A 24,768-nucleotide genomic window follows, 5' to 3' on the forward strand; every position below is an offset into this window, starting at 1 on the left:
GAGCCAGCCAAATCCTGGCTTTTGTCACTCACTAGCTGCATGATCGTCGGCAAACTGTTGATTTTTTTTTTTTTTTTGTGCTCCAGTGTCCTCATCTGTAAAATGGGGATATTAATAGGATCCACCTAAAATAATTTTGTGAGGGTTCAATGAGGTGATAGATGCAATGCGCTTAGGGCGGGGTCAGGCACCCGCAAAGCATTCAGCAAGTGTATCATTGCTATGATGACCTCCAACACCCGCACCGAGGGCTCCACGAATCTTTACTGATGAATGACTTGTGGTGACCAAGGCACCTCATTCCCCTGGCCTTCTCTTTTTCCTTCTTCAGATTCAAGTTCAAAGAATGACAGAAATGGGACCCCTTCTTTGAGTCATGTATTTTTTCCCAATCACAGAATGCCAGGTCAGGAAGTTGTGAGAGTGCAGAAGAGCCGACCTGCTCTGGCATTTAGTCCCTGGGAGGAAAATGAACATAAAAGAGGGAGAAACAATTATTTGCAAAGGAGGCCCCTGTGAGAGATATGTTCAGGCAACCCACCTCTCACCTTACCCGTGAAATGTGCACCTGAGCTCATATATAAATTGACTGATTGACTGGAATTCAGATACTTCATTCTACGAATGTATTTTTATTGATAGTCCGGGTGAGAGAAGGAGCTCTTCCTTCATCCATAAGGATAGTGGTTGAGCTTATGTCAAAGAACAAAGATGGAAGTGAAAAGAGAGAATGAGAGAGAGGGAGTGGGATGGGAAGGAGAACCTCATATATTTTTGAGCACGGGACCAACCTAAATTAAAAAAAAAAATGGCACTTGACATCAATTTTTCCTGTGTCCGTTTCTGAGCTCTTCTCCATGCTGTCTCCAGGACCTTATTGTAGCTCCTACTTTTTCTTCCACAGGGACTTAGACTCCAAAATTATTTTCTACACTCCCTCTGATCAAAATGATCTTTCCCTGAGCACATTTGGGAATTGGGCATTAGGAGTCGTGCATATTGATTCAACTAATTAACTTGACAGTAATAGCTCTTCAACAGCCCAAAAAGAGTCCCATTTTTTTTTCCCCGAATGTGTTTCTAAATTGGTGGAATATCAGAGTTTCTCAAAGTAAAATGAGACGCAAAGTTTTGTAGATTTACTTTGCATACGCAACTTTTGCCTCTTTGGGCTTCATTCTCACCTTCACTTCTGAAATCTGTGAGGTTCTCCATCATCTTCCCAACATGGCAGCAATATTAGGTGGTGGCAGAGGGATACGAGGTGGGAGGGGGGACATAGCTTTTTGTCCCCTTCTCTGAAGGAATGAGTTGTTTCTTTCTTTAAAAAAATGTCCATTTTTGAGAGAGAGAGAGAGTGCAAGCAAGTGGGGGAGGGGCAGAGGGGAGAGGGGGACAGAGGATCCAAACCGGGCTCTGCACTGACAGCAGCAAGCCCTGTGTGGAGCTTGAACTCATAAACGGCAAGATCACGACCTGAACCGAGGTCAGATGCTCAACCGACTGAGTCACCCAGGTGCCCCTGGAATGAGTTGTTTCTAAGTTAGACGCTGCCTAAATCCCTCAGACTCTGAAAACCTCCATGGACTGACACAACTTTCCAACCCAAAATGCTAAGTGTTTAGGCTCCTTTTCAAATTCTTTCTATAGCTTCGTTAGATAACAACTGTCAGAATGAATGAGGGGAACACAGGGGAGAAGTAGCTTACTTGGTGATTAATTGGGACTGGTCCATATTTAATCACAGTTCTCAAACTCAGGCTGTATAATTTGAGCGTCACTAATAGTCTTCATGATTTGTCAGCCGCTTCTACAGGCTATCTTTGAACTAAGAGCCTAGCTTATCTTTAGAATTAAAGCAGTCAGCGTTAGCCTCAGGTCTTCAATTTGGTGTGAGTCATTCAGTGGCTAAATCAAACAATGTGTCAGGAAGCAAATTGGTTTCCCTGGACCTCAGTCACTGATAATAATAATGAGCCAGACAATTCCACTTTAACTTCTTTGGGATAATTCCCCAGTACCTTGACGTGTGAATTTCCATAAATATATTCGGGGCCTAAAAGTACACAAATCACTTTGGGTATTACTATAGAAAGATGTGCTTGACATTTAATACTCTTCCTGGAAATAGATATGTGGGCAAAAGGTAATAATTCCGGTGGCCTCCCTCAAATCATATATTTTCAGTGACTCTGCTACCAATTGTCACTAGAAGAACACATCATACTTATCCATGATCTTCAGCGTCTCCCTAATCGCATTTTTATCATGAAGATCTGCCTTAAACTCTTCATCTGTGAATAAGGTTACCCAGTTAAAAAGAAGTTGCATTTGCTTAAATATTGACAGGAAGGCAAATCATCAACCTCTGAGAGTTATTAGAGAAATATAAATAGCATTTATACATTCAGACAGTTCAAATCAAATTTAGATGGGAAGAATGTATTTGTAGTTCTGAAACAGGGTTACAGCACCATAATATCTTTTCGAAAAATCCAAATGCTAATGTTCATAAAATATAAATCCAGTATGATCTGAAGTAGCAGAAATGATTTGAAATTAAATCACTCCTCATAATTCAATATCATGCTCATCCATATAAATAAGAATGTTTGAATTTTCATTACTTCTCTGTCAATCCGACTTTAACATCATTATCTTAATTCTGTGCTGGGATCATCCGAAAAACAGAAAAACTTTGCTGAATGCAATTCTGTAAAACACTGAAATATCATTTCATTGTGCATTGAGGCGTGAGGAGGAAAGAAATAGACATTCGTGCCTAAGATGATGCCTGGCCTATTGGACAAACTTTGGATAATTATTGTGATGATAAAAAATTAAATCGGTTATATACTATTTTCAACACTGCGAAAGGTATTAAAATTTAAATAGAGAAGAGAAAGAATTTAAGTTGTTGCTAAGGAGAAATGTGGGAAAGAAAATATCACCTGGAATTTAGCTTGAAGATTAAACACTGGTAAATATCTCAAAAAATTAGTGGAAGGCACAGGGACACTCAGACTAAACAAACTGGTGGCTTTGTGTAGACACATAGACATGTGGTCAAAAGACCTCACCTTTGAAAATTTTCCTCTTGCCTTTGACGTCCTCCTAGCAGAACAATGAAATCCCAACTGCATGTACTTCATTTAAGCATCTATATGAATATGAAGTTCCCACTCTAGAAATTTATGGAAATCACCCTGGGAGACAATAAAGGGAATATTGCATAGGACCTCATTTTTACAGATTTGTTTTTCCTGAAAATGAGGTTTGTACAAGGGAAGGGAAGCAAAAATGATATAAAAACGGGGAGGGGGACAAAACATAAGAGACTCTTAAATATGGAGAACAAATAGAGGGTTGCTGGAGGGGTTGTGGGAGGGGGTATGGGCTAAATGGGTAAGGCACTTAAGGAATCTACTCCTGAAATCATTGTTGCACTATATGCTAACTAACTTGGATGTAAATTAAAAAACAAAACAAAATAAAACAACAAAAAACCCAGCCACGTCTTAAACTCACCAAGTTGTGCACATTAAATATGTATAGCTTTTTGTTTGTTTTTTTTTTTTTTTCAACGTTTTTTTTTTTTTTTTTTTTTTTTTTTTATTTATTTTTGGGACAGAGAGAGACAGAGCATGAACGGGGGAGGGCCAGAGAGAGAGGGAGACACAGAATCGGAAACAGGCTCCAGGCTCCGAGCCATCAGCCCAGAGCCTGACGCGGGGCTCGAACTCACGGACCGCGAGATCGTGACCTGGCTGAAGTCGGACGCTTAACCGACTGCGCCACCCAGGCGCCCCTAAATATGTATAGCTTTTTGTATGTCAATCATTTGTCAATAAAGTGGTTTAAAAAAATGAGGTTTGTGATCCATCATCATTGTCCAAGTGTTTTTTTATTTTCCAGAAACTTTTGAGATGATTCCCTCTTATAACTCTCCAAACAAATTTTTTTACGATAAAATTTTCGTTTTAAGGGTGCCTGGGAGGCCAATCCAACTCTTGGTTTGGGCTCAAGTCATGATCTCACAGATGGTGAGGTCGAGTTCCATGGTAGGCTCTGTGATAACAGTACAAAGCTTGCTTGGATTCTCCCCCTCATTTTGCCCGTTCCGCCCCCCCCCCCCCCGCCTTATCCACTCTCTCAAAATAAATAAGTAAGCTTAAAAATATCATTTTAGGACAGCTTTAGATTTACAGGAAAACTATAAAGATACTACAGAGTTCCCATGTACCTCACATTCACCTTCTCCTATTTTAAGACATCAGAATTATTGAACCAATATTAGTGCATTATTATTACCTAAATTCCATAATTAATTCAGATTTCCATATTGTCTACCTGGTGTCCTTTTCCTGTTCTAGGATCCCATCCAGGAGAACATGTTACATTTAGTCATCTCGTTTCCTTAGATTCTTCTGGAACATGATGGTGTTTCAGACTCTCCTTGCTCTTGACGATTTTGACAGTTTTGAGTACTTAATGGTTGGGTGTTTGTAGACTGTCCTTCAGTTCAAGTTTGTCTGATGCTATTCTCATGATTAAATGGGTTGTGGGTTTTCAGGAGGAAGGCTATGAGATAAAGTGCCATTCTATCAACGTGACTTGTCTCTGATGCTAACCTTGATCACTTGTAGAATTTGTCAGGATTCTTTACTTCAAAGATGCTCTTGTCCCTTGTTACCATTTATAAGAGAGTCATTGTGTGCAGCCACATGTAAGGGGTAGCTATCCTCCGCCCCCTTGAGAAAGGGGTGTCTACATAAATTATTCAGACTTCTCCTATATGAGAAATTTATTCTCCCCCATTTATTTATTCATTCAATTATTTACATCAGTATGGACTCAAGGATATTTGTTTCTACTCTGTGTTATAACTCAATACTACATTATGTATTTTGTTCAAATTGTTTAGGTTTTGCCCATTGGGAGCTCTTTAGGTTGATTCCCGTGTCCCTTTTATACAACCCCCATTATTGTATTCCCTCCCCTTTAAAAAACTGTTTTTAATGTTTATTTATTTTTAAGATAGAGAGACAGAATGTGAATAGGGGAAGGGCAGAGAGAGAGGGAGACACAGAATCCCAAACAGGCTCCAGGCTCTGAGCTGTCAGCACAGAGCCTGACGTGGGGCTCGAACCCACAAACTGTGAGATCATGACATGACTCGAAGTCAGACGCTTCACTGACTGAGCCCCTCAGGCACCCCAATCCCTTCCCTTTTTTTAAACACAACTTCACCTGTTGCTCCTTACTCATCTTTCACATTTCCTCCCCCAGCTCTAGAATCAGGTGTCTTTGTACCTTTTATTGGAGAATGGTATTAGACACCAAAATCTGGGTGCTAGTTTGCTTGTTGTTATTAGGTTGCTTCTAAGTCCTCTCAGCTGATGCAAAGATATATCTGTGCATATACTAATGTGTTGACATGTCTTTAAAGTATTTCTATATGTAACTATCTGTAGCTATACGAAGGTGAACATGAGTTCATATAAAATCTCACCAACTCTAATTATTGGGCACTTGCAAACCTCTAACCTCCCACCCACTCTCTATTTTCTTAATTGCTCAATTCCAGTATACAGATATGGTGGCTTCAGAATTGTTAACTTGTATGCCAATGGGAAGCCACTTTGTTAACTAGAGTACAACGCTTATCTATACTTTTTGTTGTTTGTTTTGTTTTCTTTGTTTGCCTTTAGAGTTGCAGACTCCAATCATTTCCAAAGTTTCTTAGGTCAGTTTCTTTTACCCTACTACCTGCACTTTCACACATTTTTAATAGAGTTGGAATTTTGGTCACATTCTGCATTCCATCCTAGGACACCTTTGAATTCTAAATGATTTTCATTTTAATTCGCAAACATTAAGATTCTTTCTTGTTGCAATAAAGTTGTACAGGCTTTTAAAAATGCATAATGTGATTTGTGTACCATTACAGTATCATGCAGAATGTTTTCACCACCCTTAATATATCCCTTTGCTTTACTTATTGAACCTTCCTTCCCTCCCCTGAGCCCCTGGCAACCACTGATCTCACTGCTTCTATAGTTTTGCCTTTTCCAGAATATCACAAATGGAATAATATAGTATATAGCCTTTCAGACTGGCTTTTTTTTCACCTGTAAATATACATTTAAAAGATTCATCTGTGTCCTGTGTGGCTTGCTAGTTCATTTTTTTTTTTACAGCTGAATAAGATTTCCCTATATAGATGAATTACAATTTGCTTACGCATTTGATGATTGAAGGTATCTTAGTTGCTTGGTTGGGGAAATTATGAATACAACTGTTATAAACATTCGTGTACAAGATTTTATGTAGTCATAAGTTTTTATAGACTTGGGTAAAAAGCTAGTAGTCTGATTGCTGGATCCTATGGCAAGATGATGTTCAACTTTATAAGAAACTGCCAAACTATATTGCAAAATGGCTGTACTGTTTTGCATTCCTGAAAGTAGTAAGTGAGAGTTTCCGTTACTTTGTATCATTACCAACAGTTGGTATTGTTCATTTTTGGATTGTAGCCTTTGTAATAGTGTATGGTGGTATCTCACTATTCTTTTAATTTGCATTTTTTATGCAAAATTATGTGAAGCATATCTTCACACGCTTATTTGTCATCTGATACGTTTTTGGCCAGGTATCTGTTTATATGTCTTGGCCATTTTTGAAAATAAAGCTTTATTGGTATCTAATTCACATATCACAAAATTCATGCTTTTAAAGCATATAAGTCAGTAGTTTTTAATGTATTCACAGAGTGGTGCAACTATCACCATTCTGTAATCCCAAAACATTCTCACTGTGCCCCAAAGAAACCCTATACCTATTAGCAGTCATCCCCATTCCCCCCTGGTCCCAGCACCTGGCAACTACCAGTATACTTCATGTGTCTAAAGATTTGCCAAGTCTGAACATTCCATATAAACGGAATTTTACAATGTGGGGTTTTTCAAGTTTGCTTTCTTTCACTTAGAATGATGTTTTTAAGTTTTACAAAAGTTGTAGCATGTATGAGTACTTCCTTCCTTTTTATGGCCAAGTAATATTTTTAATATACTACTTTATAGATATGTAATATTTGATTTATCCACTCATCAATTTTTGGACGTTTTGGCTATTCTGGCTATTTAGTTATGAATAATGCTACCCAGGCTTTTGATGTCAGATCTAAGAATGTATTGTTAATTCTGAGGTCATGAAGATTTACCCCCATCTTTTCTTCCAAGAGTTGTGACCTTCGGTGTCCAACTTCATTCTTTTGCATGTGGATGTCTAGTTGTTCTAGCAATTGTTGAAGACAATACTCTTTCCCTGTTAAACTGTTGCAACTCAAGTGACTGTGAATATTTAGGTTTATTTTTAGAGTCTCAATTCTGTTCCAATGTATATGTTTATCCTTGGGCCAGTATCAAACTTTTTTGACTACTATAGCTTTGTGGTAGGTTTTCAATTTTTGAAATTGGAAGTCTGAGTCATCCAGCTTTGTTTTGCTTTCTCAATATTGTTGTGACTATTTGGAGCCCCTTGTAATTCTATATGATTTGAGGACTGGCTTTTCTATTTCTGGAAAAAAATAAAGCTGTTGGGATTTTGATAGGGACTGTATCAAAATCAATATTAAGATAGCAATCTTAACATTCTTTCAATCTCTGAATATGTAATGTCATTCCATGTATTTAGGTCTTCTTTAATTTTTTTTCAGCAATGTTTGTAGTTTTCAGTGTATGAATCACTTAAATTTACTCTACATATTTTATTCTTTGATGCTATTGTGAACAGAATTGTTTTCTTAACTTTAAAAAGCTCAACTTATCAATTTTTCTTTCATGGATTGTCCTTTTGGTGATGTCTCTAAAACCCATTACCAAACCCAAGGTCACATAGACTTTCTCCTATTTTCTTCTAGAAGTTTTATAGTTTTCTATTTTACACAGAAGTCTGTGATCTGTTTTTAGTTAATTTTTTTTGTAAGTTCTGTGTCTAGGTTCATTTTTTTTTCATACAGATGCCCACTGCAAAAAAAAAAAAAAATCATCCCTTTGTAGAAAAGACCATCATTTTGCCATTGAATTGCATATGGGTGCCCGATTCTTCCAGGGTCATATTTTGAAAAGATTATCCTCTCTACAGTAAATTACCCCTGCATCTTTGTCAACAATCACTTGGCTGTATTTTCATAATTGTTGCTGGGAAAATGGATATCCACATGCAAAAGAACTTTATCTTACATCATGTACAAAAATTTACTAGGATCAAAGAACTAAATATAAGAGTTGAAACTATAAAACTCTTAGAAGAAACCGTAAGAGAAAAGCTTCATGAATTAGATTTGGCAATGATTTCTTGATAATGATGTCAAAAGCACAAGGCAACAAAAGAAAAAATAGGTAAATAGGGCTTCATCAAAATTAAAACCTTTTGTGCATCAGAGGACACAATTAAAAGGGTAACAAGAAGCAATAGAATAAGAGAAGATATTTGCAAATCACATATCTGAGAAAGAATTAATATCAAGAATATAGAAAAAACTCCCAACAACTTAATAACAACAAAAAACAAATGGCCCAATTCAAAAATGAGCGAAGGACTTAAACATTCCCTCAAAGAAGGTATACAAATGGCCAATGTGCACATGAAAAGATGTTCAACACCACTAACCATTAGGGAAATGCAAATCAAAACCAAATGAAAAACAATGACATACCACTTCACACTTACTAGGATGGCTGTTTTACATATATATATATGTGTATATATATATATATATATATATATATATATATATATATATGTGTATATATATATATTTCATATATATATATGAAAAAAGATATAAAAATAATGTGTTCATGAAAATGTGGATAAATTGGAACCCTTGTATGTTGCTGGTGGGAATGTAAAATGGTGCAACCACTGTGGAAGACAGTTTGACCATTTCTCAAGAAGTTAAACATGTAAGTAGATCATATGCTCTATTCACTCCTAGGTATATACCCCAAAGATGTGCAAGCAGGAAATTAAATAGATATTGTACACCGATGTTTATGGTAATATCTTTTACAATGGCCAAAAGGTGGAAACACCCTAAACATTCATCAACTGGTGAACAGATAAACAAAATGGTGTATAAACATACAATGGAATATTATTCAGCCTTAAAAAGAAATGAAGTTCTGACGCATGCTACAATATGGATGAACCTTGAAAACATTATGCTAATTGAAATAAGCCAGACACAAAATGACACATATTGTATGATTCTACTTATACAAGGTACCTAGAATAGGCAATTCATAGAGACTGGAGAGTAGACTAGAGGTTCCCATGGCTGGTAGGGGGAGAGTAATTGTTGCTTTATGGGTACAGAGTTTCAGTTTAGGGTGATGAAAACATTCCGGAAATGGATAGTGGTAACAGTTATACGACACTGTGAATATACCAAACATCACTGAATTGTGTGCTTCAACGTGATTAAAATGTTTCTGTTATGTATACTTCATCACAATAAAAAAATCTATTGAGCATATTTGCGTGTGTTTATTTCTGGAATACCTATGCTGTTCTATTGATCTATGTATCTATTCCTTCCTAAAAATCACATTGTCTTGACTACTGTAGCTTTAAAGTAAATCTTGAAATCAGGAAGTGTGAGTATTTTAATTTTGTTCTTCCTCAGTATCATGCTCCACATTCTTTTTAGTCCTAAATTCCATTTTGTGCCGAGAAAATGACAGAAATAGAACATTTTGCAACCTGCAGGTCCGTAACCACCCTGCAAATGAAAAGTACATACTGCATGATTCTATTTTCATGAAGTTCTACACTAGGTCAAACCAGTGTATGGTAGAAAAAAGAGCACAACAGTGATTGCCTTTGATGGTAAGGGCAGGGATTGGCTGGAGACCGTGTAGTAGAAGTTAAAAGTCTACACCAGCATCCTTCATTGCCCCAAATTCTATGACCTGACTGAGAAAGAGAAGCCATAGACAACGGAAGCAACACTGAGAAAAATAGCATGAAAACTAGAAGTATGTGGTTTCATAAAAGTCAAAACAAGAAACTGTCTTAAAAGGAGGTGCCTCATCATGTCAAAAGCCTCCCATATGTTGAGCAAGTTCGAGACTGAGCTCTCTCCATTAGATTGCACAATAGGAAAGTTGTTAGAAGCCTTGTGAGAACAGTTCAGCGTCCTCAGGGTTTGGGAACAAAACAGGATGTCTTATGCAAATTTAAACCTATGATTTCTGAAAATCTGACAAGAAGGCCTTAAGCAATGAAAGTAATTATCGGAAATAATACAGTGTGACGGCCTAGAATATTATTTTTGATTTCTGAACTGGTCCCTTATGTGATAAAAATAACCCAAGCTTGCCCCCCTTTTCTATTCAAATATTTCTACATCTTACAAGAAATCTCTCATAATAATAATATAGAATGTTAATTAAGAAACCTTATGTATAATCACAGTTTAGGACAAAGTATGGTGTCGCATCCTTAAAATATTTTAAGTTTACCTTTTTCCTTATTCTGGAAGTGTCAACATAAGGCCAATTCCAGGACCAGGCTATGGTTTCTTCATTTGCTAAAAGTCCCTCTGTGGGAAATAATACTCATTCCTCCCCCCCACGTAAAGAATGGTATTCTAGGTTGAAAGGCCCTTTGAATTTTAAAACAATTGCATACCATCTGGAAGCAGAATAGCAAGGTCCTTACTGTTTTCTTTATTCTTTTTTAAAAATGTTTATTTATTTTTGAGAGAGAGACAGAAACAGAACTTGAGTGGAGGAGGAGCAGAGAGAGAGGGAGACACAGAACCCAAAGCAGACTCCAGGCTCTGAGCTGTCAGCCCAGAGCCCTATGCTGAGCTCAAACTCATGAACTGTGAGATCATGACCTGAGCCAAAGCCAGACGCTTAACCGACTGAGCCACCCAGGAGCCCCTTGGTCCTTATTAGTTTCAACTGTGACAGCCTCAAACAAAGTGGAGCAGGGCAATGATGTTCTCTCTGCTCCTGCTTCTCCCAACATCCTCTAAGGCAAGTACTGTTTCTCCACAGCAGTGGTTTAATTTTAGGAAACCTTATATTTTTATAATATCAAAGCCCACAACCCCAAATGCATCTCTCTCTAGGTGACAATCCTGAGTTTATGTACCAGCCTCCAAGAACTTTGCAAACGCTTACTGATATCTCCTCCTTTCATCCCCACAGCCCAAGGAAACTTGCTATGAGTCATTTGAAATGCCTGCATGCCTGCTCTCACTCTGTACTTCACCCTGGAAAGGAGGCTTTTTTTTCTTTTAATGTGTATTTAGTTTTGAGAGAGAGAGAGGGGTGGGGGAGGGGCAGAGAGAGAGAGGGAGGCACAGAATCCCAAGCAGGCTCCAGGTTCCTAGCTGTCAGCACAGAGCCCGACTGGGGACTCAAACTCGTGAATCAGGAGGTCATGACCTGAGCCGAAGTCAGACGCTTAACAGACTGAGTCACCCAGGTGTCCCAGGCTTTTTTTTAACATAGGAAAAGACCTTGGTTCTCAGTCCAAAGAGATTTTAAGACAAAGGCCTTAAGATAAAAAGGCAACTATATGTCATCTCATCTGCTACTTGCTAATCCTGATTCTCTTTTAACTTGATGTCTGCTTATGTTAATAATAGTAGTAATCATTAGTATGTTTAAAATTAATTTTGTGTATTTTTTAAATTTACATCCAAATTAGTTAGCATATAGTGCAACAATGATTTCAAGAGTAGATTCCTTAGTGGCCCTTACCCACTTAGCCCATCCCCCCTCCCACACCCCCTTCAGTAACCCTCTGTTTGTTCTCCATATTTATGAGTCTCTTATGCTTTGTCCCCTGCCTGTTTTTATATTATTTTTGTTTCCCTTCCCTTACTTTGGCTATTGTTGATAGTGCTGCTATAAACATGGGGGTGCATGTGTCCCTTCAAAACAGCACACCTGTATCCCTTCAGTAAATACCTAGTAGAGCAGTTGCTGGGTTGTAGGGTAGTTCAATTTTTAATTTTTTGAGGAAACTCCATACTGTTTTCCAGAGTGGCTGCACCAGCTTGCATTGCCACAAACAATGCAAAAGAGATCCTCTTTCTCTGCATCCTCGCCAACATCTGTTGTTGCCTGAGTTGTTACTGTCACCCATTCTGACAGGTGTAAGGTGGTATCTCAGTGTGGTTTTGATTTGTATTTCCCTGATGATGAGTGATGTGGAGCATTTTTTTATGTGTCGGTTGCATCTGTATGTCGTCCTTGGAGAAGTGTCTATTCATGTCTTTTGCCCATTTCTTCACTGGATTATTTTGCTTTTTGGGTGTTGAGTTGGTAAGTTCTTTGTAGATTTTGGATACTAACCTTTTATCTGATATGTCATTTGCAAATATCTTCTCCCATTCTGTTGGTTGCCTTTTAGTTGTGTTGATTGTTTCCTTTGCTGTGCAGAAGCTTTTTAGTTTGATGAGGTCCCAGTAGTTCATTTTTGCTTTTGTTTCCCTTGCCTCTGGCAACGTGTTGAGTAAGAAATTGCTGCGGGCAAGATCAAAGAGGTTTTTGCCTGCTTTCTCCTCAAGGATTTTGATGGCTTCCTGTCTTACATTGAGGTCTTTCATCCCTTTTGAGTTTGTTTTTGTGTATGGTGTAAGAAAGTGGTCCAGGTTCATTCTTCTGCATGTTGCTGTCCAGTTTTCCCAGCAGCACTTGCTCAAAAGACTGTCTTTATTCCATTGGATACTCTTTCCTGCTTTGTCAAAGATTAGTTGGCCATATGTTTGTGGGTCCATGTCTGGGTTCTCTATTCTGTTCCATTGATCTGAGTGTCTGTTCTTGTGCCAGTACCATACTGTCTTGATGATTACAGCTTTGAAGTATAGTTTGAAGTCCGGGATTGTGATGCCTCCTGCTTTGGTTTTCTTTTTCAAGATTGCTTTGGCTATTTGGGGCCTTTTCTGGTTCCATACAAATTTTCAGATTATTTGTTCTAGCTCTGTGGAGAATGCTGCTGTTATTTTGATAAGGATTGCATTGAATATGTAGATTGCTTTGGGTAGTATCGACATTTTAACAATATTTGTTTTTCCTATCCAGAAGCATGGAATCTTTTTCCATTTGTGTCTTCTTCAATTTCTTTCATAAGCTTTCTATAGTTTTCAGTGTATAGATTTTTCACCTCTTTGGTTAGATTTATTCCTAGGTATTTTATGGATTTTTGTGCAACTGTAAATGGGATCGATTCTGTGATTTCTCTTTCTGCCACTTCATTGTTGGTGTATAGGAATGCAAGCAATTTCTGTGTGTTGATTTTATATCCTGCAACTTTGCTGACTTCATAAATCAATTCTAGAAGTTTTTTGGTTGAATCTTTTGGGTTTTCCATATAGAGTATCATGTCATTTTTGAAGAGTGAGTGTTTGACCTCCTCCTGGCCAATTTGGATGCCCTTTATTTCTTTGTGTTGTCTGACTGCAGAGGCTAAAACTTCCAATACTATGTTGCATAACAGTGGCAAAAGTGGACATCCCTGTCTTGTTCCTGACCTGGTTATGGGTCTGTTCAAATTTTCTTTATCTTCCTGTTTCAGTTTTGGTAGTGTATATGTTCCTAGGAATTTGTCCATTTCTTCCAGATTACCCATTTTATTGGCATATAATTGCTGATAATATTCTCTTATTATTGTGTTTATTTCGGCTGTGTTGGTTGTGATCTCTCCTCTTTCATTCTTGATTTTATTTATTTGGGTCCTTTCCTTTTTCTTTTTTTTTTTTTTAATTTTTTTTTCAACGTTTTTTATTTATTTTTGGGACAGAGAGAGACAGAGCATGAACGGGGGAGGGGCAGAGAGAGAGGGAGACACAGAATCGGAAACAGGCTCCAGGCTCCGAGCCATCAGCCCAGAGCCTGGCGCGGGGCTCGAACTCACAGACCGCGAGATCGTGACCTGGCTGAAGTCGGACGCTTAACCGACTGCGCCACCCAGGCGCCCCTCCTTTTTCTTTTTGATCAAACTGGCTAGCGGTTTATCAATTTTGTTAATTCTTTCAAAGAACCAGCTTCTGGTTTCATTCATCTGTTCTACTGTGTTTTTGGTTTCAATAGCATTAACTTCTGCTCTAATCTTTATTATTTCGTGTCTTCTGCTGGTTTTGGGTTTTATTTGCTGTTCTTTTTCCAGCTCCTTAAGGCATAAGGTTAGGTTGTGTATCTGAGATCTTTCTTCCTTCTTTAGGAAGGCCTGGATTGCTATATATTTTCCTCTTAAAACCGCCTTTGCTGCATCCCAGAGGTTTGGAGTTGTGGTGTTATCACTTTCATTGACTTCCATATACTGTTTAATTTCCTCTTTAACTGCTTGGTTAGCCCATTCATTATTTAGTAGGATGTTCTTCAGTCTCCAAGTATTTTTTACCTTTCCCAATTTTTTCTTGTGGTTGATTTCGAGTTTCATAGCGTTGTGGTCTGAAAATATGCATGGTATGATCTTGATCTTTTTGTACTTACTTAAGGCTGATTTGTGTCCCAGTATATGGTCTATTCTGGAGAATGTTCCATGTGCACCGGAGAAGAATGTATATTCTGCTGCTTTAGGATGAAATGTTCTGAACTATCTGTTAAGTCCATCTTGTCCAGTGTGTCATTCAAAGCCATTGTTTCCTTGTTGATTTTTTGATTAGATGATCTGTCCATTGTTGTGAGTGGGGTGTTGAAGTCTCCTACTATTATGGTATTACTATCAATGAGTTTCTTTATGTTTGTGGTTAATTGATTTATACATTTGAGTGCTTCACATTTGGAGCCTAAATGTTTACAATTGTTAGGTTCTTGGTGGATAGATCCCTTGAGTATGATATAATGCCCTTCTGCATCTCTTGATACAGTCTTTATTTTAAAGTCTACATTGTCTGATATAAGTATGGCTACTCTGGCTTTCTTTTGTTGACCATTAGCATGATAGATGGTTCTCCATCCCCTTATTTTCAATCTGAAGGTGCCTTTAGGTCTTAAGGGGGTCTCTTGTAAACAGCATATAGATAGATCTTGTTTTCTTATCCATTCTGTTACTCTATGCCTTTTAATTGGAGCATTGAGTCCATTGATGTTTAGAGTGAGTACTGAAAGATATGAATTTATTGCCATTATGATGCTTGTAGAGTTGGAGTTTCTGGTGGTGTTCTCTGGTCCTTTCTAATCTTTGTTGCTTTTGGTGTTTGTGTATATATATATATATATATATATATATATATATATTTTTTTTTTTTTTTTTTTTTCCTTTTCTTTTCTCCCCTCAGAAAGTTCCCCTTAAAATTTCTTGTAGGGCTAGTTTAGTGCTCACAAACTCCTTTAATTTTTGTTTGTCTGGGAAACTTTTTATCTCTCCTATTTTGAATGACGCCTTGCTGGATAAAGAATTCTTGGCTGCATAGTTTTTTGATTCAGCACATTCAGTAATATATCCTGCCACTCCTTTCTGGCCTGCCAGGTTTCTGTGGATAGGTCTGCTGCAAACCTGATCTGTCTTCCCTTGTAGTCAAGGACTTTTTTCCCTTGCTGCTTTCATGATCTCTCCTTGCCTGAGTATTTTGTGAATTTGACTATGATATGCCTTGTTGATGGTCGGTTTTTGTTGAATCTAATGGGAGTCCTCTGTGCTTCCTGGATTTTGATGTCAGTGTCTTTCCCCAGGTTAGGAAATTTTCCTTTATGATTTGCTCACATAACCTTTTTACCCCAATTTCTCTCTCTTCCTCTTCTGGGACCCCTATGATTCTGATGTTGTTACTCTTTAATGAGTCACTGATTTCTCTAATTCTTAAGTTGTGCTCTTTTGCCTTAATCTCCCTCTTTTTTTCTGCTTCATTATTCTCTATAAGTTTGTCCTCTATATCGCGGGTTCTCTGTTCTGCCTCATCCATCCTTGCCGCCGCAGCATCCATTCGTGATTGTAGCTCAGTTACAGCATTTTTTATTTCATCCTGACTAGTTTTTATTTCTTTTATCTCCACAGATAGGGATTCTAATCTATTTTCGACTCCAGCTAGCATTCTTATTATCGTGATTCTAAATTGTGTTCAGAAATTTTGCTTATATCTGAATTGGTTAAGTCCCTGGCTGTCGTTTCGTCATGCTCTTTCTTTCTTTTTTTTTTAAATGTGTATTTATTTATTTATTTATTTATTTTGAGAGAGAGATTGACAGAGTGTGAGCAGGAGAGAGGCAGAGAGAGAGAGAGGAAGACAGTCTCTGAAGCAGGCTCCAGGCTCTGAGCTGTCAGCACAGAGCCCAACATAAGGCTTGAACCCATGAACCGTGAGATCATGACTTGAGCCAAAGTCAGACGCTCAACAAACTGAGCCACCTAGGTGCCCCATCTTCTTGCTCTTTCTTTTGGGGTGAATTCTTTTTTTAATCATTTTGAAAGGAGAAAAGGAATTAAGGAGGTAGAAAAAATTAAAATTAAAAGATTTAAAAAATTAAAAACACACAAAATCGAATACATGATGCTAGATCCTAGGTGTGTTTTGGTCTGGGCATTGAAAGTGGCTTGATAGATTAGAGAAAAAAGGGGAAATAAGAAAAAAACAGGGAAATCATTTGAAAATTTGAAAAAATGAATACACTGAAGTAGACTAAAATGAAATGATGGAAGTAAACTAGAATTTGAAAAAATTTACACAAAGTTAAAACAAAAATATATAGTAAAAAAATTAAAGAAACAAATCTTTAATAAAAATTAAAAAGACATATGAATTTTTCTTTCTGTATTCAAGAAAGAAGAAAGAAAAGAGAAAAAAAGAAATTAAAAAGAGAAAGAAGAAAAATAGGAAATCGTTTGCAAATTTGAAAAAATGAGTACATTGAAGTAGTCTAAAAGAAAATGATGGAAGTTAAATAGAATTTGAAAAAATTTACACAAAAGTAAAAAAATATAGAAAAAAATTAAAGAAAAGTGTTTTTAATAAAAATTGAAAATAAAAATGAATTTTTTCTCTTTCTGTATTCAAGAAAAAGAAAAGAAATGATAAAGAAAAAAGATAAAAGAAAAAAAAGAAAAGTGAATATATGGACCTGCTAACAGACTGAAATATGACTGAAATTATTTCATTTTCCCTGAGGAGTCAGACTATGAAGCGCTTTATAGTCCATAAACTAAGCAGGTGGTGAGACTTATGTTCTTGATGAGCAAGGTTGGCCCAGTTGGGCAGTGCTTAGTGTAACGGCTCCGTTCTCCACTAGATGACGCTGCCAGCCTACTGGGGTGGATTGTTGTGGTGCCCATAGGTTCGTATGCACATGCGCATGAGTGGTGAAAATGGCATCACCCAGCTACCCAGTCTCTAGTATCGGCACTCTGTTCTCCCCAATCAGCAATCGTGCGCCTGTCCTCTGTCTTCAGCTTTCCTCCACTCCCCACTTTTACACTGTCCATGACCAAGCCCCAGGTAGTACCTGTCTCCTGAGTTTTGTCTCAGATGTGGCTGTTTTCCCCAGCCCCTTACTTCTGAGGGACTGTGGCCTTGACCTGTTCCACCCCTCTGTGGAGGGTCTCTCTGAGAAACGACCAAATGCTGGTCACACCCAGGAAAGTTCGTGTTACTGTGCTGCTGCTGAAGCTCAGAGACTGCAGCCAGGTGCCAGACTGCCCTGAAAAAGTTTAGGAGAAAGTGAAGCAGCAGCATTTCAGGGATTATGGAAAATCACAACACACATCTGGCACCAGGCTTCACCCTTAAGGACCTTGTTCCAGCACCAGCGAATGTGGCCATTCTCTGGGGTCTGCTGGGCCCAGATTGCCTTTCAGCCTCTACCAAATGTCCTTCAAACAATGGAACCACTTCTCCCCATGTGGCCCAAGAACCTCCCAGACCCCACTCTGCTCCTGGGGATTTGCCCTTCCCACCAGAGCACTGCCAGGTATCGAACTGTGGAGTTGCAGACTTTGTGCTCCTTGTTTACAGTCTTAATGGAATCTAAACCCTCTCCTTTCTCCCTTTTTAGTTCAGTCCCTGTGGCTGTTTCCAATTTTCCACTTTCTCTCCCCAAGTGCTTTTGGGGAGGAGTGCTTTTCCCGTATTCTCCCCCAAGGTCTCCATCCTCTCTCCGCACTCAAAAGCACCTCCCTGCCCTCCATGGCTTCTCTCTCCCCAAGTTCACCTCTCTGTGCCACGTATTTGCTGAATTCTGTGGTTCAGGTCGTGAAGATTGTTGTGTTAATTCTCCAATCAATTTTCTAGGTGTGCAGGATGGTTTAGTGTTGGTCTGGCTGTATTTCATGGACGCAAGACACACAAAAAACTTCCATGCTCTTCCGCCATCTTGCCTCCCTCCTTATCATTAGTATTATTAGTATTTATTGATCATATATTATGTCTCAGGTATGGTTCCAATTACTTTACTCACTTATTACTCAAAAACCAGATGTAGTAGGTAAAATTATTATCTTCTTTTCATAAATAAAGAAACCGAGACCCAGTACGGTTAGGTAATTTGCATGTGGGCACAGAGTCCCAGGGGACCCCAGCCAAGGTAGGACTGGAGCAAGCGAGCCTAGATTTCCATCTGCTGGAATTGTGCCCAGTCCCTGACTTCCTTTGGTGTCAGTCACTGAGGAGCAATTGTTTCACCCGCTGGACAACATCAAGGAGCATGAGGTCAGGGAGCAACAAAGGGGCAGTCTTCAGTTCTGCAGGCTCTGTAAAAATCAGCCAGGAGAAGATGGGTAGAGTTGCTGGAGCAGGAACTGCATATCAGTGTCATTTCTGCCCAGAGCTCCAGTTTCTAATTTCTTTTACTTGTCTGCACTCTGGAGGCAGAATCCCACAGTGCCAGAGAAGCAAAGAAAGAAAATATGAAGAAAGGGAGAGACAGACAGGAAGGAAGGTACAAAGGAAGATAGAAAGACAGAAGGAAGGAGGGAAGGAAGGAAGGAAGGAAGGAAGGAAATAAAGGAAGGAGGGAAGGAAAGAAGGGAATGAGGGAAGGAGGTAAGGAAGGAAAGAAGGAAGGAAGGAAGGAAGGAAGGAAGGAAGGAAGGAAGGAAGGAAGAAAGGAAGGGCATGAGGGAGGGAGGGAGAATTTCAGCTTTCACTGAATTCAGGGCAGGTGGTACCTTCCTCTGCCTGACCCAGTTGAGTATTCTTGCTGTAACAAATACTCCCTTTGTTTGGAATAACAAATGTTTTGTTCAAATGTTAAGGTGCTTAGGATTATTACTTTTGTTTTTAGCAAATCCATAAAGACGAAAACTCAACACACGTAATTTGGAAGGGAGAGAACAGGCAAATACTAATGTAATTAACCACCACTGTGGAAGGGAAAAAAAAATAGGAAAAAAACCAGTGTTTTTGAGTAGAGACCCATCTAGTGGCCATGAATGGATACACTTACATGTTAAAAAGCAATCACCAAGGAACTCAAAGTAAAAACCAGTGAGATAAGAAGCAATGAAGAGAGGGGCCTTGGCAGTTTCCATCTCAGTTCCCGCTTGGTCTGTTTTCTGGGACATATTTTTACAACTGTAGTTGTACAATCTATCATGCAAAATACTTTTTCTTTTTATTATTTGAGAGAGAGAGAGAGAGATCGAGTGGGGGAGAGGGGCAGAGGGAGCATGAGAGAGAATCTTAAGCAGACTGCACTTTCAGTGTGGAGCCTGATGCAGACCTCCATCCCACGACCCGGGGTTCATGGCCTGAACCAAAATCAAGAGTCAGACACTCAACCGACTGAGCCACCCAGGTGCCCTGCAAAAAAGAAAGTTTTTCAAATGTGCCAAATTTAGAAACTATTAAAGGTAACTTAAATGATATTATCTTCAATCTCAGATCACATTTACATTAGTGAAGGAAGTAACAAATAATTTAAAAATATAGAGATAGGGTGAAAACTCAACACGTGTAATCATCCTATCATACTCAACACCCTATCAATGGTGAAACTGGGAAAGGAGTCTTCCATAGGCCAGAGGTCCAAAGATTTGTGTGAGATGGAGAACAAGTGACAGTGTAACTCAGGTGTACAATACGAGCCATCCTACCCCTTGATCTATGGCACTTTGTTGTCATGCCCACATAACATCTCTTGCTTTTCTTGTTTGTTTCCTTGTATCCCCGTTCCCTACCCTCTTTCTTCTTTCCTCACAAAGACTTAAAACTTTAACCCTGGAAAATGAACAAGTAACCTAAATGTTACATTTGAAGAAACCATTCAACACTGTAGCTAAAACAGTCTGTTGTGTCTGAATATTAAGTTATCCCTCATTTTTATGTACATGTTAGTGCAAATATGCTTTGTTGTTTTGAATACATGTGTTTTGTTCTCTTTTCTCTTCGTTTTACATTGAAGGAAATTTTATGTATATTGAAATGCACAGATCTTAAGTGTGATGTTTGATGAATTTTGGCAAATATATATACCGTGTAGCTGATACCTTTATCAAAATATGAAACATTTCCATAAGCCCAGAACATTCCTTCATGAACTCGCTCAGTCAGTGCTTTCCTTCCCTTCACTTAGAGGAAACTGAACCCACTCAATTATCAGTTAGTTTTACCTGGTTCAGAAAATCACATAGATGGAATCATAGAGTACATGATCTTCCATGTCTGGCTCCTTTCACTTAATTTAATGCTTTTGTGTTTCATTCATGGCAGGAGTTTTTGGTGTTTTTTTTTTAAGTTTATTTATTTATTTTGAGAGAGAGAGAGAGAAAGAGAACTAGCAGGAGAGGGGCAGAGAGAGAGAGGTAGAGAGAGAATCCTAAGCAGGCTCCATGCTGTCAGTGCAGAGCCCAATGCAGGACTTGATCTAGTGATCCGTGGGATTGTGACCTGAGCTGAAATCAAGAGTCAGATGCTTAACTGACTGAGCCACCGAGGAACCTCTGTTTTGTTTTGTTTTGTTTTAATTGAATAGTGTTCCATAGTGTAAATATAGCACAATGTACCCGTTCCCTGCTCAATGGACATTTGGGTTGTGTCCAGTTTCTGGCTATTACAAGAGAGCTTCTATAAACATTCATGTGCAAATATTTTTGTGGCACATGTTGCCATTTCTCTTGGATAATTACCTAGGAGTGGAAGGCTGGGTCAGGGGGTAGGTTTATAGTTACCAGCTATCTAAAACGGGAGGGTGATGTCCCATTTCCACACACGAAGTGTACTGTTCCAGTTTCTCCACATCTGCAGCAACATTTAGTGTCCTCTTTCTTTTTAACTTTACTGGATGTGAAGGAGAATCTCATTGTGGTTTTATTTTCTCATGATTAATAATGTGAGCATTTTTTAATGTGCTTATTTATATATCTGCTTTTATGAAGTATCTTTCAAACCTTTTGACCATTCTTTTACTGGCCTGATTACCATTTGATCACTATATACAGTTATCTTTAATAAATTCTGCCCATAAGTCCTGTGTCAGATTTATATATTGAGAATCTTCTTCTCCCAACTTATGACTGACTTTTTCATCTGCTTAACAATGTCTTCTGATAAGCAATTCTTTTTCTTTCTTTCTTTCTTTCTTTCTTTCTTTCTTTCTTTCTTTCTTTCTTTCTTTCTTTCTTCCTCTTTCTTTCTTTCTTTCTTTCTTTCTTTCTTTCTTTCTTTCTTTCTTTCTTATATGAAATTTATTGTCAAATTGGTTTCCATACAACACCCAGTGCTCATCCCAACAGGTGCCCTCCTCAATACCCATCACACATTTATTTATTTATTTTTAGAGAGAGAGAGAGCGAGAGAGAGAGAGAGTATGAATGGAGGAGAGGGGCACAGAGGGAGAGAGAATCTTAAGCAGACTCCGTGCTCAGTATGCAGGCAGACACATGGCTCGATCCCATGACTCTGGGACCACATGAGCTGAAATCACGAGTCTGATTCTCAACTGATGAGCCACCCAGGTGCCTCTGATAAGTAATGCTTAACCATATTGCAGTCCAGTTTCTCAATGTTATATCTATGTTTAGTAATTTTCTGCTGAATTGTCCAGGAAATCTATTCTTATTCCAAGTTCATGGAAATGCTTTCTTGTCTTTTAAAACTTTTTTAACTTTTATGTTTAGCTTTATGATTGTTCTTGAATTAACTTTGTGTGTACTATAAGCTTTGAGTGAGATTTATTCCCCCCATGTGTTTACTCAGTCATTCAGGCACTATTTTTTAATGCCTTTGTCAAAAATCAATTGATCATTGTATTACATGACCATTTGTTGACTTCAGCAAAGATGTGCATAATTCAGTTTGGCTCTGGATTGCTTCAATTGACTTTTACTTGTGTAGAAAGCATATGACTGTACTTAAATGATCATTTTTTTTTTTGTTTTCTGCCCCCCTATATTTAAACTAAAAATTCCAGGGGCGCCTGGGTGGCTCAGTCGGTTCAGTGTCCGACTTCATCTGAGGTCGTGATCTTGCAGTCGGTGAGTTTGAGCCCCATGTTGGGCTCTGTGCTGACAGCTCAGAGCCTAGAGCCTGCTTTGGATTCTGCGTCTCCCTCTCTCTCCACCCCTCCCCCTGCTCATGCTCTGTCTCTCTCTCAAAAATGAATAAAAATTTAAAAAGATAAAAAAAATAAAGTAAAAATTCCAAGAAAAGACAAATATAAACTACTGACATGTGAATGTTGGGGAACAGAAACATTCAGTCCACAACACCTTGTTACGAATAGTACTCTATAAATGCCAGTCTGATCAATTTCTGATAGTGTCATTTCAAATATTTTTTATCTTTAGGGTACCTGGCTGGCTCAGTTGCTGGAGCATGCAACTCTTGACCTCAGGGTCATGAGTTCAAGCCCCACATTGGGTGTGAAGCCTACTTAAAAAAAATGGTAAAAAATCACAACACCAGCAACAAAACCCAAATATTTTTTATCCTTACTGCTCATTGTCCACTTGCCATATCAATTACTGGGAGATTAGTGACAACTCTTTAACTGTGACTGTGGATTGCTTATCTTTCCTCTTAATTCTGTCAATTTTTGCCTCACGGTTCTTGATGCTCTGCTTTTAAATCCATTTTTGTTTAAGATAACGTCTCCTTGATGACTTAATGAATGTATCATTATGGACTATTCCTCTTTACCTCTTCTAAAAAAATTTTTTTTTAATGTTTACTCATTTTTGAGGGAGGGAGAGAAAGGGGGAGAGAGACAGAGACAGAGACAGAGACAGAGACAGAGCATGAGTGGGGGAGGGCAGAATAGAGAATCCGAAGCAGGCTCCAGGCTCCAATTTATCAGCACCGAACCTGACGTGGGGCTCGAACTCACGAACCAGGAGATCATGACCTGAGCCAAAGTTGGAGGCTTAACTGACTGAACCACCCAGGCACCCCCCCTCTTTATCTCTTCCAATAGTCCTCATCTTTAAGTCTATTTTATCTGATATTAGTAGAGATACACCAGGTTTCTTATGCTTAGTGTTTATATTCGACATAGTTGTGTCTTTATCTTTAAAATGCATCTCTGTAGACAATAGATAGTTGATTCCTGATTTTTTAGTTAGTCTAATGGTCCTTTACTTTTAATTGGAATATTTATTTATGTTTATTGTATTTATTGTTATGGATGTATTTAATCTACCATTTTGCCATTGGTTTGGATTTTGTTTTGTTTCCTCTGTTCTTCTTCTTCTTTTTTCTTACCGATTTCTTTGGGATTAATCAAATATGTTTTAGCATCCGTTATGGGTTGAATTGTGTCCCCCTCCATTCATATGTTTAAGTCTTAACCCCACAGAATTTCATAATGTGAACTTACTTGGAAATACTTTTGTTAGAGATGTAATTGGTTAAGATTAGGTCACACTGGAGTAGGGTGGGCCCCTTACTGAATATGACTGGTTTTCCTTGCAAAAAGAACACCATATGAAGGGACACACACACAGAGGGCACCATGGGAAGACTAGAATTATCTATCACAAGCCAAGGACCTGCAGAAGCTGAGAAAGAGGCCTGGGACACATCTTTCCCTACAGACTTCTTCAGAGGGAACATGGCCCTGCTGACACCTTGATTTGGGACTTCTGGCCTCTAGAACAGTAATAATAAATTTCTGTTGTTAAAGCCACCCAGTTTGTGGTACTGTGTTATGATGGGCCTCAAAAATTAATACAATATTCCAATTAATGTATTTTATTGGATTTTTTTATTCTTTTTTTTTTTTTTTTTTTTTTTTTTTTTGAGAGACAGAGCACAAGTGGGGGAGTTGGGTAGGGGCAGAGAGAGAGGGAGACATAGAATCTGAAGCAGGCTCCAGGCTCTGAGCTGTCAGCACAGAGCTCAACGTGAGGCTTGAACTCAGGAGTCATGAGATCATGACCTGAGCTTAACCAACTAAACAACCCAGGTGCCCGGGATTTTTTATTCTTTTAAAAATTATTTTTAATGGTTGCACGAGGGATTAACATATACATTCTTAACTTATCTCAGTCAATCTGTAATTAAAATTGTATGACATTAGGGGTTCCTGGGTGACTCAGCCAGGTAAGCATCCAACTCCTGATTTGGGTTCAGGTCATGATCTCATGATTTGTGAGTTTGAGCCCAGCATCAGGTTCTGCGCTGACAGTGTGGAGCCTGCTTGGAATTCTCTCTTTCCCTCTCTCTCTGCCCCTTTTGCTCTCTCTCCCTCAAAATAAATAAATAAACTTAAAAAAATTGTATGGCAGGGTGCCTAGTGGCTCAGTTGGTTGAGTGTCTGACTTCTGCTCAGGTCATGATCTCACAGTTTGTGAGTTCGAGTGCCACATCGGGCT

Source organism: Panthera pardus, unplaced genomic scaffold (assembly GCF_024362965.1).
Source record: "Panthera pardus isolate Hobbes unplaced genomic scaffold, ASM2436296v1 HiC_scaffold_6, whole genome shotgun sequence".
NCBI lineage: Eukaryota > Metazoa > Chordata > Mammalia > Carnivora > Felidae > Panthera > Panthera pardus.